General features: G+C 35.3%; 1 protein-coding gene and 1 long non-coding RNA gene across 2 annotated transcripts in view; both read right to left on the bottom strand.

Moving 5' to 3' along the window:
- The window catches only part of LOC137245848 (tyrosine-protein kinase-like otk), a 111,154-nt gene that overhangs the window by 74,640 nt on the left and 19,894 nt on the right, over positions 1 to 16,620 (bottom strand). The gene's annotated exons all lie outside the window — the stretch shown is intronic.
- On the bottom strand, positions 231 to 2,311 carry LOC137246249 (uncharacterized). Its single transcript, XR_010951431.1, has 2 exons — positions 2,084 to 2,311; positions 231 to 2,007 (listed from the first exon to the last, which is right to left on the bottom strand). It is a non-coding gene; the product is annotated as an uncharacterized lncRNA (long non-coding RNA).

Below are 16,620 nucleotides of genomic sequence, written 5' to 3'. Positions count from 1 at the left end.
CTTTTATATAAAAGTAGGCGTGGTTTTTAATCGATCCCGCCCATTTTTCCTAGACCTATTTCCTGCTATAAGGAAAATATATGTACCCCAACGTACTATGATCCTTTAATTTTTCTTCGAAGTACGGCTCCCGAAACATAGAAAATTGTTTGGTCGTGCCACGCCCATTATCAAAAATTAAAATTTGTTCCTTTTTCTTGTTACAATTTCACTTGGAAAATGAAACACCATTTATATAAAACTCTTTTTTGCAAAGATAAAGCTTATTTTATTCGTCTACGACCCTTTTAAAAGTCTTTTATATAAAAATAGGCGTGGTCCCTCACCGATTTCTTTAATTTTTCTTCGAAGCATTCTTTACAGCAAAGGCAACTATCGAATTTTGTTATAATAGATATAATGGTTTTTGATTTATGATTAATAATACTTGTAAAATAGATGTTACCCCAAGTGGGCGGTGCCACTCCCATTCAAATAATCCAGGGTTTTAATATGAGTCCACACATCAAACTTTAATATTCTATTTACTAAATAATCAGGTTTTATGTCTTTTCCAAAATGTTATATGTAAAAAATGTTATATGTAAAAAGTGGGCGTGGTTACCATCCAATTTCCCTCATTTTTAATAGCGATTGGAGATAAGCGCCAAGGAACCCATATACCAAATTGTAATATTTTACTCTCAATATTTACTCAAGTTATCGTATGCACCGACAGATGGACGGACGGATCGACGGACATGGCTAAATCAATTCCTTTTTTCATCCTCCGCATGTTGATATATGGAAGTCTATATTTATCTGGATTCGTTTATGCCCGTTAAAGTTAATACACTCTGTGGGCAAATCACGCTGAGTATAACAAAATTGGCCTTGTGTAGCTTTAACTTAAATTGAGATGTTTGTTTGATATTTAAATTCCGGAAATCTTATATTTTATTTACACAACTCAATTAGGTATAACTAGCGCCCACAAAATTTATCTAATTGCATACTTAAAAAAAGTGGTAGAAGAAGTATTAAACAAAAATGTGTCTACGAAATAATTTAGCGCTGGTGTTCGTCCTGGTTATGTGCTTTTCAAGCTACACGAATGCGGACTTTCGCATTTTAAATGGCGAAGAAATAAATATAAGACAAAGCCCACATACCGTGGCAATATTTATGTGGTCTCCTATCAAAATGCAGGCCTTGTACGAATGTGCTGGTTCCATAGTCAGCGATTTTTCGGTGGTTACAGTGGCGAAGTGCGTTCATTGCATTCCTGTTATGTTTCTCTCCGTTAAAGCTGGTATAACCCATCTAGCAGAGGAAGGGGAAATACACAGGGTGAGGACAAGCCATGTACATCCTAATTATGATCCAATTACAAAATCTATGAATATTGCTGTAGTTGAAGTGGTTGAACGTTTTGTAGAGAAACCTGTAGTGCATAAAATACATCTTTGCGATGATGAATTAACACCGGGCACACGTTTGGAAGTTAGTGCATGGGGTGTCACACAAATTGGATCAAGGTCTCGTTCTCCTTCTCTCAAACGTACGATCGTGGAAATAAAGCAGTGTAGGAAACATTTTAAGGGCATGCCAATAAGCGAGTCATTATTGCAAACAACCTTGTTTGCTGGAGAATATCAAACAGATTTGGCCGATTATGATTACGGAGCCGCGGGCGTTCACAATGAAAAACTTTGTGCGGTGGCAATGGCTCCTATTAGAACCCCTAATGTTCCGTATATATATATAGATGTATCACAACCAAGCATTCAACAATTTATTAGAGACAAGATGACTGTCGACGGCGACGGCAGTACTTTACATTAATGGCAAAATAAAATTAGAACAAAACTGAGTTTAATTTATGGCATTTAATTTATTTCAATTAAATTATACAAGTAATAATTATTTCACTGCTTTGACATAGTGGCGTTTTCACTAATGTGTTTCGTTGCAGCCTCCAACGTTGCGAACGAATGTACGAGAATAATTTTCTAAGTCAAATTCTGCCTATTTAAATCGGAAGTTGATTAGGTAATTTTTAAAGTCTCGCTATGCGATGTTGGAAAAGAACAGCACAGCTTACCATAGATGAATGGATTTGCAACTCTTTGTTTCGAGAGAGCGCTGTCAAAATGCACATTTTTTATAACATTTATCAATGATGCCACTCCAAACAAAAATGAATAGATCTGAAAATGGGGATTTTTGACATACATTTCGGCGATTATAGTTTCAATCATTTAATCAAATGATAGTCGTAAAATATTTATTTCCTTAAAGTTATTTTACAATAATACGACTAGTTAGAGTTAAATATAAACAAATCTAAATAAAACTAACATTTCGATTAAATTAATTAGTCAAATATTAGCCGTGTTTTTTAACACGCGTATATCCGTTTACGCTTAAACTTTATATTGACTGCTAAGAGACAAACTATAAATACACCTCTGAAATTGCTGCGCATAAATTTTGTCCTACTAAATTCAGGCATGCTTAACGAACGAAACGATATCATTTCGTTACGATAATCAACGCTAATAAACGAAACGAAGTCACTTCAACGACAAATTAACGTTAATTTGACGATCTTAACGTTAATAAACGAAACGAAGTGACTTCGTTTCGTTTATTAGCGTTGATTATCGTAACGAAATGATATCGTTTCGTTCGTTAAGCATGCCTGACTAAATTTCAATACGCATTATACTCAGATGTAACTGAAATATGTGTCTTTGTTTCACCCTGTACACTAATTCTATGTATTATATGTGTGTCCACAATTCATCGCAACTGATTCAGCTATATGTTATACCCTATGGCCATCAGAGCGTTGCGTCTCCGCTTTTCGGTACACCCTGTTGCTGTAGCTAGTTGTTTTACCACAGCCGCTAGATGGGTCTCCTAAGCATTATCTAAGCGAAGATAGGCGTTTTTTAACACGCGCAAACGAAACGTATACGCGCGTGTTAAAAAACACGGCTATTGTAAAGCATTTAACTCGCAGTGAAAACCACATATTCTTCTGAAATTTCAGTAAATCGGACCTATGATATAACAGTTAACATTATTTAATGGAGAGGGCTTATCCTACATGTCTGGCGTTCCAGGTTCTGTGATCAAAATGGACTCGTTGCATCGGGAGTTCATATTTACAAAACCTGTTTTTAGTGATAACTTTTGAATGGGATATAATATTTACCCTCCGGCTTCGAACTAATAATACTTACACTAAAACAAGTATTTTTATCCTTTTTCCCATAATTTTTGAACGCTATTCTACAGTTGTACGTCAAACTAAAGTTTACCAAAATTATTGGCCTGTTTTTCGTTTTGGCTGGCACATTTTTCGTTCTGGCACCCGCTTCAGCTGGCACGAGGGATTTATCTGTGATTGTTGCCAGCAACAACTAGAAGATAAATCCCTCGTGAGAGCAAAAATATGAGAGCGTAAACAAAAGATTCGTATCAATCTAATCTATGCAGCTTACTATACATACAGGCAGTACAATAAAAGAAACATAAAAAACAGGCAAACATAAAAAACAGGCAAACATAAAAAACATAAAAGGCAAACCCAGTAGGCACGTAAATTGGCAAATGTACCCAGTCATACGTGTGTAAGTCATTTTGTAACGACATCCCACCCCGCGGTGGATCCGCAGGAGGATTCACTAATCAGTAAAGCGGCTAGCTTACTGGCTGGTCTACGTATTGTCCCGGATGGTGTGCCAGGCATCTTTTGTGGTAAACACCTCGGCCACTAGGCCTCGTTCCCATTGATTTCGAGGTCTTGCAGGATCGCAGATAATCACCAGCTGTCCAGGTTTCAAAGGCGTTGCCTTTTCTCTCCATTTTGATCGTTGGAGGAGTTGAGGCAAATATTCATGTGTCCATCTTTTCCATAGTGGGTCTTTGAGGTTTTACGATATACGCCATTGTTTCCTTAGGCATACTTTTTCTTCATTTATAGCCGGCGTCTGAGTGGAGTTAAGACAACCGAGTAAAAAGTGGTTCGGAGTCAAAGGCTCTTCGCCTTGCGGCGATACAGGCAGTTCTGTCAGTGGGCGGCTGTTAATAATGTTTTCGGCCTCTATTAAAACGCTGTTGAAGGTTTCTAAGCGCGGGGCTTCCTCTTTTAATACTCGCTGTAACAATCGTTTGACGCATTGTACGCGGCGCTCCCAGCAACTTCCTGCTGATGGATTCGCAGGACAGTTGAACACCCACTGGATATTTCGGTTGCACATCTCTTGGTCGATGAGGTCAAAGTCGAATAATCGGTTTTCCTTGTTAAGCTCCTTTTGCGCTCCTACCAAATTGGTGCCATTATCGCTTCGAACGCACTCCACGACGGTTGACGAAGTTCCGAAAGCAGATGATAAAGGCGTCAGTTGATAAATCTGTGGCAATTTCTAAGTGAACTGCTCGAGTTGTCAGGCATGTGAACAGTGCTACCCACCGTTTCTCTCGTCTTCTACCGATAGCAACAAAAAATGGGCCACAATAGTCAACCCCGGTATATGAAAATGGCCTGACATATGGCCTAAGGCGATCTTGTGGTAATTGACCCATTAGTTGCAACAGGATTAGCTGTGTTGGCGATGCAAACTGCGCACTCTCTTTTTACCGACTTTAACAAGGTACGTATGCGAGGTACCCAGAACCTTTGGCGCATCTCGTTTATTGTTAAGTTATCGTTTTGATGATGCAGCTTACGGTGATATTGTTGGACGATCAAACGCGTTATATAGTGATTGTAAGGTAGAATTATTGGATGTCGTGCAGTAATCGGCAAGCAGTATTTAGCGTCGATTCTTCCGTTAACTTTTATCAAATCATCATCGTCTAAGAACGGAGTTAGTTGGTGTAAACATGATGATTTTGGTACGCATTTTCCCATTTTCAGAGCTCGAAACGATGGTCCCTGCAACCACCTTGACAATAAAATATATTCAAATTTTGTACGAGCTCTCGTTGCTTCGTCTGTTACGTTCAGTGATGATGGTATCCACCGCCATTGGTTCACGGTTGTTATGCTCAAATATACGACATGCGACGAATTGTTTAAAGTTTCTGTTAATCGAGCGAATCCAAGAAATTACAGTTTTTGAGTCGCTCCAAAATGGTGTGCTGTGTATGTGGAAATCGTGGCATCGTTCCATCGACTCCTTCAGACGGCAGCCCAGTACAGCAGCTTGCAGTTCCAAACGCGGTATTGTCATACCCTTAAGCGGTGTACATCTAGACTTGGCACATATTAAAGTTACATCGATTTTGCTCCGCATTTATATATAGATGTATCACAACCAAGCATTCAACAATTTATTAGAGACAAGATGACGAATTGAGTCATCAATAAAAGAAATAAAATAAAACAAATAAAAATAAAAAAATGTTCAGCATTTTTAATTTTCTGATTGATGAATAACAAGTTATCATTATTCAAAATATTCTGAGTGATGTTAATCGGTCATTCTTATTTTTGTAAGTTTTAAGAAAAATGTTGAGTTATTATTCATTATTTAAAAAATATGGAATAACATTAAAATTTCAAGTGTTATTCAGTTATTCAAAAAAAAAAAAAAAATAATAAACCCTTGAGATGCCCTGAAAATATTTCAATATGCGTAACCAGTTCGCGTGCAGTTCTGAAGCTTCTTATGGCAATATTAAGATGATTTTTGGGAGAAGTCGCGGGGTTTCTTGGGGGTAATTTCTGGGACACCCTGGAGATTTTCTAGTGGTCTTTTGGGGTAAATTTTTGGGGCATTTCGAGGACTCCCTCGGGGTCCTACCGGGGTTATTTGGGGATCATTTCCGGAGGGTTTTGTGGACTCCCTCGTGGTAATTTGGGGATCACTCCGGGATGGTTTTGGGGACTCTCTCGAGGTCATTTGGGCGTAATTTTGGGATGGTTTTGGGGACTCCCTCGGTGTCTACCCGGGTCATTTGGGGATCGATCCGGGTTATTTTTGGGCACTCCCTCGGGGCCAATTGAGGATCGTTCCGGGATGTTTTTGAGCACTCTCTCGGAGTCATTTGGGGAGGAGTCCCCAAACTCCCTCGGGGTCATTTTATTATGATCCGGATACTAGAGGTTTACGCCGATCGCTTTGTCGGCGCGCCGGGCACGCCGCCGGTATATAATAGAGCCCTAGCCGACGCTGAACGGTTGAAGTTCAGATTATCACATTGTCCACAACTAATGAATATGGAAACATACTGGCGACGTTAATTATGCGCGGTTCCAGGGGGGGGGGGGGGGGGGGGGGTGTCACTCTGTTTTGTACTGACAGTAATGAAATATATAATTCTAATCTACATAGTAGTTTCTTATCACAAAACGGATTTTTACTAATATTGAATTTTTCTTGCTTTTTTACGTTCTAGGGGGGAACATTTTTTTTTTTTAAATATATATAATGATAATGTAAAAAAGCAAGAACAATTAAAAATTAGTAAAAATCCCTTGTGTGATAAGAAATTACTATGTATATTAATATAATATACTTCATTACAGTCAATACAAAAAAAGTAAATGGTATATTTGACGATCTAGAACAATATCGTAAAATTGCGGATGACTATCTGGGAAGCTTGTACTACGAAAATTAAATTAAAAATATTTGTAAGGAAATCGACGTTTCGGCCATTTCGGAAAGATCCGGGGATTTTGCCTCAAAATCTCGTGGATCGTTAAAAAAATTTCAGGAGTAGCTCCTTGCGGAGGGAGTTATACTGAAAATGGTCACACTTCTGTAGCGTAATTTTACCGAAGGAGATATTCTGGGCTAACTCAAATACTCATTGTCGGCACGATTTCTTTAAATCAATTGAGGCTCCAGGCTGGTCACGCACAAAGGCGACTTACGGTTGCCATCAATTATCTACCTTTTAAGTTCGAAACATTGATTCCAATAGTTTTCGCTAACCCAAACGATATTGTAGAATGAAAGTCGACTGATTATAAGTTGAAAGATATTAAGATTATATGCTCAGTCCAAACTGTTGTTTTCCGGACTTTTGATACAAGAATTCATTATGAATAACCGCGTAGCTTTAGTTTTCGGACTAGTTCGGGCCGACAACTACAGGAAATGTCAAACCGGGAGACTTGGGTGTTGAATGATGAATTAAGATAATCAAAATTAACATTTCAGACGATATTTTAATGAATCGCAAATAACCAACAGATGTTTGAATATAAGGCCACGTGATTTTTAAACCCTTCACATACTTACATATATCTCAACTCATAGAGAATCCTTTCAAAGGAGTGTTTAAACCCCCTGGAACCTACTAAAGGATCTCGCATTTGAAAACATGTTCGACTTAGGTCATTTTATTTGAATTCATTGTTCCTTATTAATTTTCTGAAGAAATTATTCATTTTTCAATTTTTTATATAACTTTTCTTTTAGTGTTATGTTTCAATAACTTCGTGAGTTGGCTGATGCAAAATTCGTATTAAGCTAGCACTGAAAGCGCCTGTTTTTATACTCAGCGTGCTTTGCACACAGAGCATATTAACTTTGATTGGATAACGGTTGGTTGTACAGGTATAAAGGAATCGAGATAAATATGGACTTCCATATATCAAAATCATCAGTTTTGAAAAAAATTTGATTGAGCCATGTCCATCCGTCTGTCCGTTAACACGATAACTTGAGTAAATTTTGAGGTATCTTGATGAAATTTGGTATGTAGATTCTTGGGCACTCATCTCCGATCGCTATGTAAAATGAACGATATCGGAATATAACCACGCCCACTTTTTCGATATCGAAAATTTCGAAAAACGGAAAAAAGTGCGATAATTCATTACCAAAGTCGGATAAAGCGATGAAACTTTGTAGATGGGTTGACCTTATGACGCACAATAGAAAATTAGTAAAATATTGGACAATGGGCGTGGCACCGCACACTTTTGAAAGAAGGTAATTTAAAAGTTTTGCAAGCTGTAATTTGGCAGTCGTTGAAGATATTATGATTAAATTTTTGCAGGAACGTTACTCCTATTACTATTTGTGTGCTAAATATAAATTAGCAGAATCGGATGAAGAACACGCCCACTTAAAAAAAAATTTTTAAGTAAAATTTTAACAAAAAATTGAATATCTTTACAGTATATAAATAAATTATGTCGACATTCAACTCTAGTAATGATACGGTGCACCAAAATACAAAAATAAATGAAAATTTTAAAATGGGCGTGGCCCCGCCCTTTTTCATATAATTTGTCTAGAATACTTTTAATGCCATAAGTCGAACAAAAATTAACCAATCCTTGTGAAATTTGTTAGGGGCATAGATTCTATGACGATAACTGTTTTCTGTGAAAATGGGCGAAATTGGCCGAAGCCACGCCCTGTTTTTATACACATTCGACCGTCTATCCTTCCATTCGGCCTTTAACACGATAACTTGAGCAAAAATCGATATACATATCTTTACTAAACTTAGATCACGTACTTACCTGAACTGACTTAAAAAAAAAATAAATGTAAGGCGCGATAACCTCCGAAGAGATCTACCTACAAATTGGCCGGACGGGACCTACATGTTTTATGCCGACTCCGAACGGCATCTGCAAAGTAGATGAGTTTTCACAGAGAGCTTTTCGTGGCAGAAATACACCCGGAGCACTTGGCAAACACTGCCGAGGGGCGACCCCGCTTAGAAAAATTTTCTTCTAATTGAAAAACCTTATTTCTAAAATTTTGATGTTGCTTGGCCCGGGGCGTGAACCCAGGGCATACGGTGTGGTAGGCGGAGCACGCTACCATCACACCACGGTGGCCGCTGAACTGATTTTATCTTAGTATAAAAAATGGCTGAAATCTGACTATGACCACACCCACTTTTTCGATATCCAAAATTACGAAAAATGAAAAAAAGTCCATAATTCTATAACAAATACGGAAAGAGGGATGAAATATGGTAATTGGATTGGTTTATTGACGCAAAATAAAGCTTTAGAAAAAACTTTGTAAAATGGGTGTGACACCTACCCTATTAAGTAGAAGAAAATGAAAAAGTTCTGCAGGGCGATATCAAAAGTCCTTGGAATCTTGGCAGGAATGCGTTAGTGGTATTACATATATAAATAAATTAGCGGTACCCGACAGATGATGTTCTGGGTCACCCTGGTCCACATTCTTGTCGATATCTCCAAAACGCCTTCACATATACAACTAAGGACCACTCCCTTTTTAAACCCTCATTAATACCTTTAATTTGATACCCAGATCGTACAAACACATTCTAGAGTCACCCCTGGTCCACCTTTATGGCGATATCCCGAAATGGCTTCCACCTATAGAACTATGACCCACTCCCTTTTAAAATACTATTTAATACCTTCCATTTGATACCCATGTCATACAAACACATTCAAGGGTTACCCTAGGTTCATTTTCCTACATGGTGATTTTCCCTTATTTTGTCTGCATAGCTCTCAGCTGAGTATGTAGTGTTCGGTTAAACCCGAACTCAGCCTTCCTTACTTATTTTAAATAACTTTTGAACGGGTAGAAAGTGTTAAATTTCGCAACTGGATTCTTATGACTGGCAGTGATGCGGATCCGTCGATACCCCTTTCGGCCATATCGGGCCCATTTTCGACATGAACAGTAAATGACCTAGACAGTCTTAAATGAGTAGAAAATATAGTAACGCGCCGATATTTTTGGCATTAGGCGGCGGTGTGCGAACAACGACGAAAATCAGTGGCGGTGGCGAATATCTCTAGTATGTACATGTATATCTGTATACAAATTAACAACATCGAAACGTAAAATCTCTAAAACGGCTCTAACACAGGAATTTCGCCTTTGGTTGTCCTTTTACACAGGTATGTATGCATTTGTTCGGTCAAACTCACATACCCAAAGGCCTAAAAAGTTTCCCTCCAACTCCATAGCAATGTGTTGCAGTGGAAGCATTATTTTGACACGTGTAGTAGATTTTTTGAATGTGTGAATTTGTTTCAGTTTTGACAAGCTCTGTATTTCAACAGCAAATATTTGCCAATATTTCTATTCAAATTTTCTACTATTGTGTGTACATATGTATATATGAATGTGTGTACTTATGTTAGTACACAAAGAAGTAACATAAGCAGTTAGTAAAACATGTTACAAAAAGAGGTTCATTTATGTTGAAAAAAATAAAAAATTTAAAACAAAAAAGACGTGAGTACCAAGACCTCGTGAAATTCCATGTGTAAATATACAAGTGAATAGACGTCTGGAAACAAACTTTTTAAAGTTAGCTAGAGCTTGCCCGGGATTGAAGTTAACCTACAACAGAGGTAACTTTACCAGAAACAAATATGTAGTTCCGGGCTTTTAGACAAGCGCTTCGTCGGTTTTTTGTTTTTTTTTTGTTAACAACGCACATAGTTTTATAATAGGCTTAATATCGATAACGAATAATTATCGTCGACTTATCGGTTTCTAATCAATCGCCTTGTTATTGCCGGGTCATCAACTTCTTATTGGTTTCATATCGGCTTGTCGTAGAAGGGTAACACATTTGTTATCGATTTTATATTACAGCTTTATCGATATCTCTATCATAACAAGCCGATAAGAGATTGATAACAATTCGATAACATATTGATAACATTTCTATAATTTTTCGATTATAAATTCAAAAAATTTCGATAACAAAGGGATAACTCATCGATTAACAGTTTAATTTAATTTATTTTGTTTTATTTTAAACTTATTATTAAGAATTCATGACCTCAACACCGGCTTATAATAACTGATTATTCAGTTATTGTGTTTTTCTAAGAGAAACTGAAAAGAAGAATTAATTTATTTTGTTTAACTTCATTTTATTTTATTTTATTTTACTTTTTTCTATTTTATTCAATTTTACTTTGTTTAATTTTGGTCCTTTTATTTTATTATATTTCATTAAATTTTTTTTCCTATTTTTGTTTATATTATATTTAATATATTTATATTATATTTAGTATAATTTCATTTTATTGTAATTACTTTTTTTTTTCTTTGTTTGTATTTTATTACTTTATATAAATCTAACCAAATAATATACAAAGATTTTACAATTAGCAAAACCCTGAAAAGAAACTAATTTCAAGTTAAACTTGAATAGGTAGACTCGTGCTTTGTTTTTGTAGAAAATGCTTGTATCAGTCAAAGGAAGGGATCGTGAAAATTCTACAAAACTTCCGTATTTGGAAATTTGGCGTTGGAGTTCTAAGGAACTTCGCGATAACTAAGAGATCTGAAACTTTGAGTAGCTTCCCGTAGAACTAGATCCTTGAAACTTTGCGTTTATACTTCAGAGCCCGATTAAAATGCAACAACATGAAAATGGTTTGCTAAGTAAACTAGGGATCGTGAAAATTCAAAAAGCGTTCCAAACTTGTACATTTTCTGTCGAGTTTTAAGGATTTCCCGTTAACCCAGTGACCTGAAAGTTGCAACACATCTTTGGACTTGATTACGTTGTAATACTTAGGATACAATAGTTTCTTTATATAAGACAGGGATAGAGCTATTAAGAAAGTCCATTTACAACATTTGGAATCTTGCGACTAGAGCTGGCTTCTTGAAACAAAAGACTTGCTTCAGAGCCCCATAAAAATGCAACATGAGTGAAACAAAACCACACTAGGTGCCCCAGGGATCGTAAAAAAAAATTGTTCGAACTTAGAAATTTTGCTTACGAGTTTTTAGGAAGTCGAGTTTAAGCATTGGGCTCTCTTAACTTCTAATATTTAGGATAAAAAGTTTTCTATATGTGACATGATTCGAGATATTTAGAGGGTTCATCTACAACATGTGGAGTTTTGCGGTCGCTATTTGAGTAACTTCCCACTGAGCCAGATTTTTTTAACTAAGAACATACTTCAGAACACCCTGACACTAAAACATGAGAGAACAAAATTTCCGCTAGGTAGTCCAGGGACCGTGAAAAATAAATAAATCGTCCGAACTTAGAAATTTTGCATTCGAGTTATAAGGAACTTCCCGATTACCCAGAGACCTGAAGCTTTGAACGAAACTTCGGGCTTCAATATTTAGGATAAAAGAGTTTTCTAGATAGAACAGGGATTAAGGTATTTAAAAAGTTATTAAAAAGTCTACTTAGAATTGCGAAATCTTGTGATGGATTTTTAAGTTACTATTCCATGAGGTAGAAACATGAAATCTTATACATGGCTGAAGTCACGCTGAGCAATGCAACAAAAGGAGAAAATTAAGAGATATGAAAAATGTTTTTTTAAGCAAAGAATTAGTTTCGTTGACCTTTGATATTTAAATTTATGTATCTTCTTTTTACTTTTTTTTTGTTAGCCCTCGTTTTCGAGATGTTGACCAAAGTTTGGACCTAAATGACCTTAAGATACTTTATAGTGTTTTTTCTTTGTTTGCAGTATCAATAGATGCAATTTCAAATTTAGATACGGGAAGATCATTTTAGTGAGTTTAGTTGGAAAATTTAATAGTGTATGGTATTGAAATTATTTCAAAGTAATTGTGCAGTGGATTTAAAATATAACAAGAATGATCTTTATTGTATGAGATTTTATAACAGACAGACAAAATAATTTTTCTCTATTTGAAAGTTATTGAATCAAATGTATAATCTTCTTTTGTTGATCAATAAAATACAAAGTATAATCTCAAACAAGTACATTGAAATTGATATTTCTAACACCCTTCCTCAATTGAGAAGTACTTTAGCAACTGTTCGCAGATAGTTTAACTTAACGGCAGGTAAAGGCTTTGTCAACATATCTGCTACCATTTTTTCGCTGGGAAAAAATAAACATTTGATATTACTCTTCCGAATATGATCCTTGATAAAGTAAATTCTCATATCAATGTGTTTTGTTCGGCAGCTGAGTTTCTCCTCCTTAATTAAATTTAAACAGCTTTGGTTATCTTCATATGTCACAGTAGGTGATGCTTGTTCCACATAAAAATCTGCAAGTACTTGTCTAATTCATAAGGCTTCTTTACATGCTACGAATTCAGCTTCTGTTGACGAAAGTGACACACACATTTGCTTTTTACGTGGCCAACTTATAGTTCCACCAATTAACTGAAAAATATAACCAGAATAAGATTTGCGATCACATCTATCTTCAGCCCAGTTTGCATCAGCATAGCCAATTAAAATGTTATTATTTTGCATATTACTTAACTTCAATGAAAAATCAATAGTGCCCTTTAAATATTTCAGTACTCGTTTAGCCTCATTCCAGTCCTCCTGAGTTGGAGTACTAACTTTTCTTGCCAAAATTGAAATACTAGCTGCAACATCAGGCCTTACATTAACACTTATATTCAGCAATGATCCAATGAGTTGTTGATATTTTGTGTTGGATAGCAAAAGTTCTGATTTTGATTTGCCATACTCAGGATCCAAGGGATAACTTGAAACTTTAGCATCCTTCAATCCAAATTTATTTATTAATTCTTCAATATACTTTCTCTGTCGAATACGGAAATTATTATTTGTATCAGTAAAAACTTCCATGCCGAAATAATGTTTAATATTTCCTAAATTATTAATTTCAAAGTTTCCTTTGAGTAGTTTTTCTACTTCTGAAATATTATCCCTTTTGCAACTTGCAATTAAAATATCGACATATGCCAACACATATGTAATCCCTTCCTTGTTGGTATATTTGGTATATAGACACACATCAAATTGGCTCTGAGAAAACCCTCCGGATATGAGTACGTTATGCAAAGTTTTATTCCAAACATTCGCAGCCTGCTTAAGGCCGTATAGGCTTTTGTTAAGTTTGCAAACAAGTGTATTATTCCCATCATCGAACCCTGGAGGTTGTCTCATGTAAATAATTTCGTTCAAGTTACCATTTAAAAATGCGGATTTTACATCAATATGCATTACCGTCATTTTCTTGGATCCAGCAATGCTTAGTAATATTCTAAAAGTTGTCTGTCGCACAACTGGTGCATAAACTTCGTCGTAATCACCACCATATTTTTGGCTAAAACCTCTTGCTACAAGACGGGCTTTATAATTTTATATGTCCATTTACAACTAACTATGTTTGAATCTTTAGGTGGTACTACCAAATCCCAAGTCTTTGCCGATATAAGTGATGAATATTCTTCCTTCATTGCAGCAATCCATTCATCACGTTGGTCAGATTTAATCGCTTCGTTATAGGTATTTGGTTATATAATTTCATTACAAACATTGTAATTCAAACGTAGTGGAGGTCTACTTTTGTTTACTCTTGAAGACCGTCGTGGTAAGGGCTCTGAATCTTGAATATCAAGTAATTGCTCAATAAAATTTTGAGCTGCTGATTCTTCGTCACTATCATTTGAACAAACGTGTTCAATATTAATCCCCCTTTCATCTTCTTTATGACTATTTACAAAATCAATTTCATCATCTAAGCTTTTAAATGAATTATTATCTTCACACTGGATACTTGTTGTTACTTCTTTCCTTCTTTCTTCATTTGCAGGAAGACAACATCTCTGCTGATAATAATTTTCTTTGTCTTTACATCTAACATTCTATATCCTTTTGCATGTTCATCGTATCCTACAAATGTAAGTAATTCAGACTTTCTATCCCATTTCTTCCTTTTTTTTTTAGGAATTATAACAAACGCCTTTGAACCAAATATTCTTAAATATTTCACATGAGGGATTTTCCCTTCCCATCTCTCATAAGGCGTACAATTAATTGAGCTTGTTACTATACGATTTTGCAAGAAGTTTGCCGTTGAAACCGCCTCACCTCACTACGCATACCAAAAAAAAAAAATTTCAAGCCTGCGAAAAAAAACGGCAAAACGGTAAATTTTTCGACCAAAACACTCCCCAAAACCCATAAAATATTTTTCTTTTTCAAAAAACTGTTGTAAAAACGTTGGCGATAACATGTGTAGTGGACTTTTTTTCCTGAGCCTAAATCCTATCGAAAAATCGATGACGCGATATCGGTTAATAAATCGACCCGGTCATATTACACTTTCTTACTACGGTGAAGTAATTTAAATTTTTTTTCGTAGACAGCCTAATGTGTAAATAAATTTACCTATGAATTGCAGTTTATGCAAAACTTTTTATTTGAATAGCAAAAAAATGTTACGCGCATGTTGTTGAAGAATTGTAATGGTACTTCTTTTTATTTGCTCATATTTGGTTGTTTTTTGTTTTGGCTTAAATATGGTTTATTAAAAAAATCCCTATTCAATTTGTACATACTTTATATAAACTATTGCATCTATGATTACATATGCTTCGAAAGTACTAACAAGCCACAATAAAGCTAACAAATAACTGTTTTCTATAGATAAATAGGTATACGATCTGGCATGTTTACAGGTTTGGCCAGTTAAATATTACAGTCATTTAAGGTGTTTGTATGTATTACAGTAAGTTTTTGAAATTCTCAACAGTTTCGGTTGGCAGTAAATACAAAATAATCCTTTCAGTATTTTCGAAATTACTTCACTCTATTGTAACCGGATCAACTGAAAATGAAGCTACCCCTTTAACAGTTTTCAATAATATTAAAATCTTTTTCCTCTTTTTTTGTAAACTCTCCGAGTTGTTTACTAAATTCTTCAAAATCGTATCTTGTACAGAATTTTTCGTTTATTTTCAGAATAAATGTGAAAAAAAGGGCGGCGTCCCCCACCAGACCAAAATCATTTTAATCATTTAAAGACATCCCACTCAGCATTTAGGTGATTCAATTTTGAATTTCCCTACATATAAATATAATTTGATTACTCTTTCTGACTAAATAATGAGTTATCATACAATTGAACAAAAGAAATAATCAAATATGAATACTTTTCATGATGAAAAACTAAAAAGCATTTTCGCTCACTTTTTGGAATCATTTTTGAAGTCCTTTATTGACTAAATTTTAATATTTCATGAAAACCAACAAAAAGAATAATCAAATATGCTTACCTTTGATGATCAAAAACTGAATATAGTTTTTCAATCACATTTTGGAATCATATTTGAATCAAATGTGTTTTTTTTAGGTCATCAAAAATTTATAATCATTTTTCATTCAGCTTTCTGAATCTTTTATGAATATATTTGGTGACTGAATAATGAATTGTATACTTGTTGAAATTTTACTTTTCATTAAAAATTTTATTTTTTTCACATACACATATTTTTTCAATCATGAAGCTAAAAAAAAATATATAAAAATTTTATTATTTATGCAAAAGATATTCCTCAAGACAAAAATAATGTAATGCTGCTCGTGAACAAAGATTTCCCCAACCATTTCTCCCCTTCAGCTTCCCAGAAAATACATAATGATTGGACAATACATAGGTTGTGAGCTATTTGAACCCCAGGTAAGTGAAACTATCTTGACATATGTACCTGGATACGGCTTCAACATCCCGTATCGTATCTGTATTTTAATATGCAGACGATAATGCTGATGTTCGATATGTTGCAGTCGCAGGTGTATATCGGTCAAGTTTGTTTGCGAGTTAGCTGTGGTTCGAATAGCTCACTTTCGCATGTTTCCTTCCCCTGATGGAATAAGATTATCATGTAGTATCTTATTTTGTATGAGATATGAAGAATAAATGCATGATAATCG

Source organism: Eurosta solidaginis, chromosome 3 (assembly GCF_040869045.1).
Source record: "Eurosta solidaginis isolate ZX-2024a chromosome 3, ASM4086904v1, whole genome shotgun sequence".
Lineage (NCBI taxonomy): Eukaryota > Metazoa > Arthropoda > Insecta > Diptera > Tephritidae > Eurosta > Eurosta solidaginis.
Note: the sequence above shows the minus strand (reverse complement) of the source record. Positions and strands in the feature narration are given on the sequence as shown.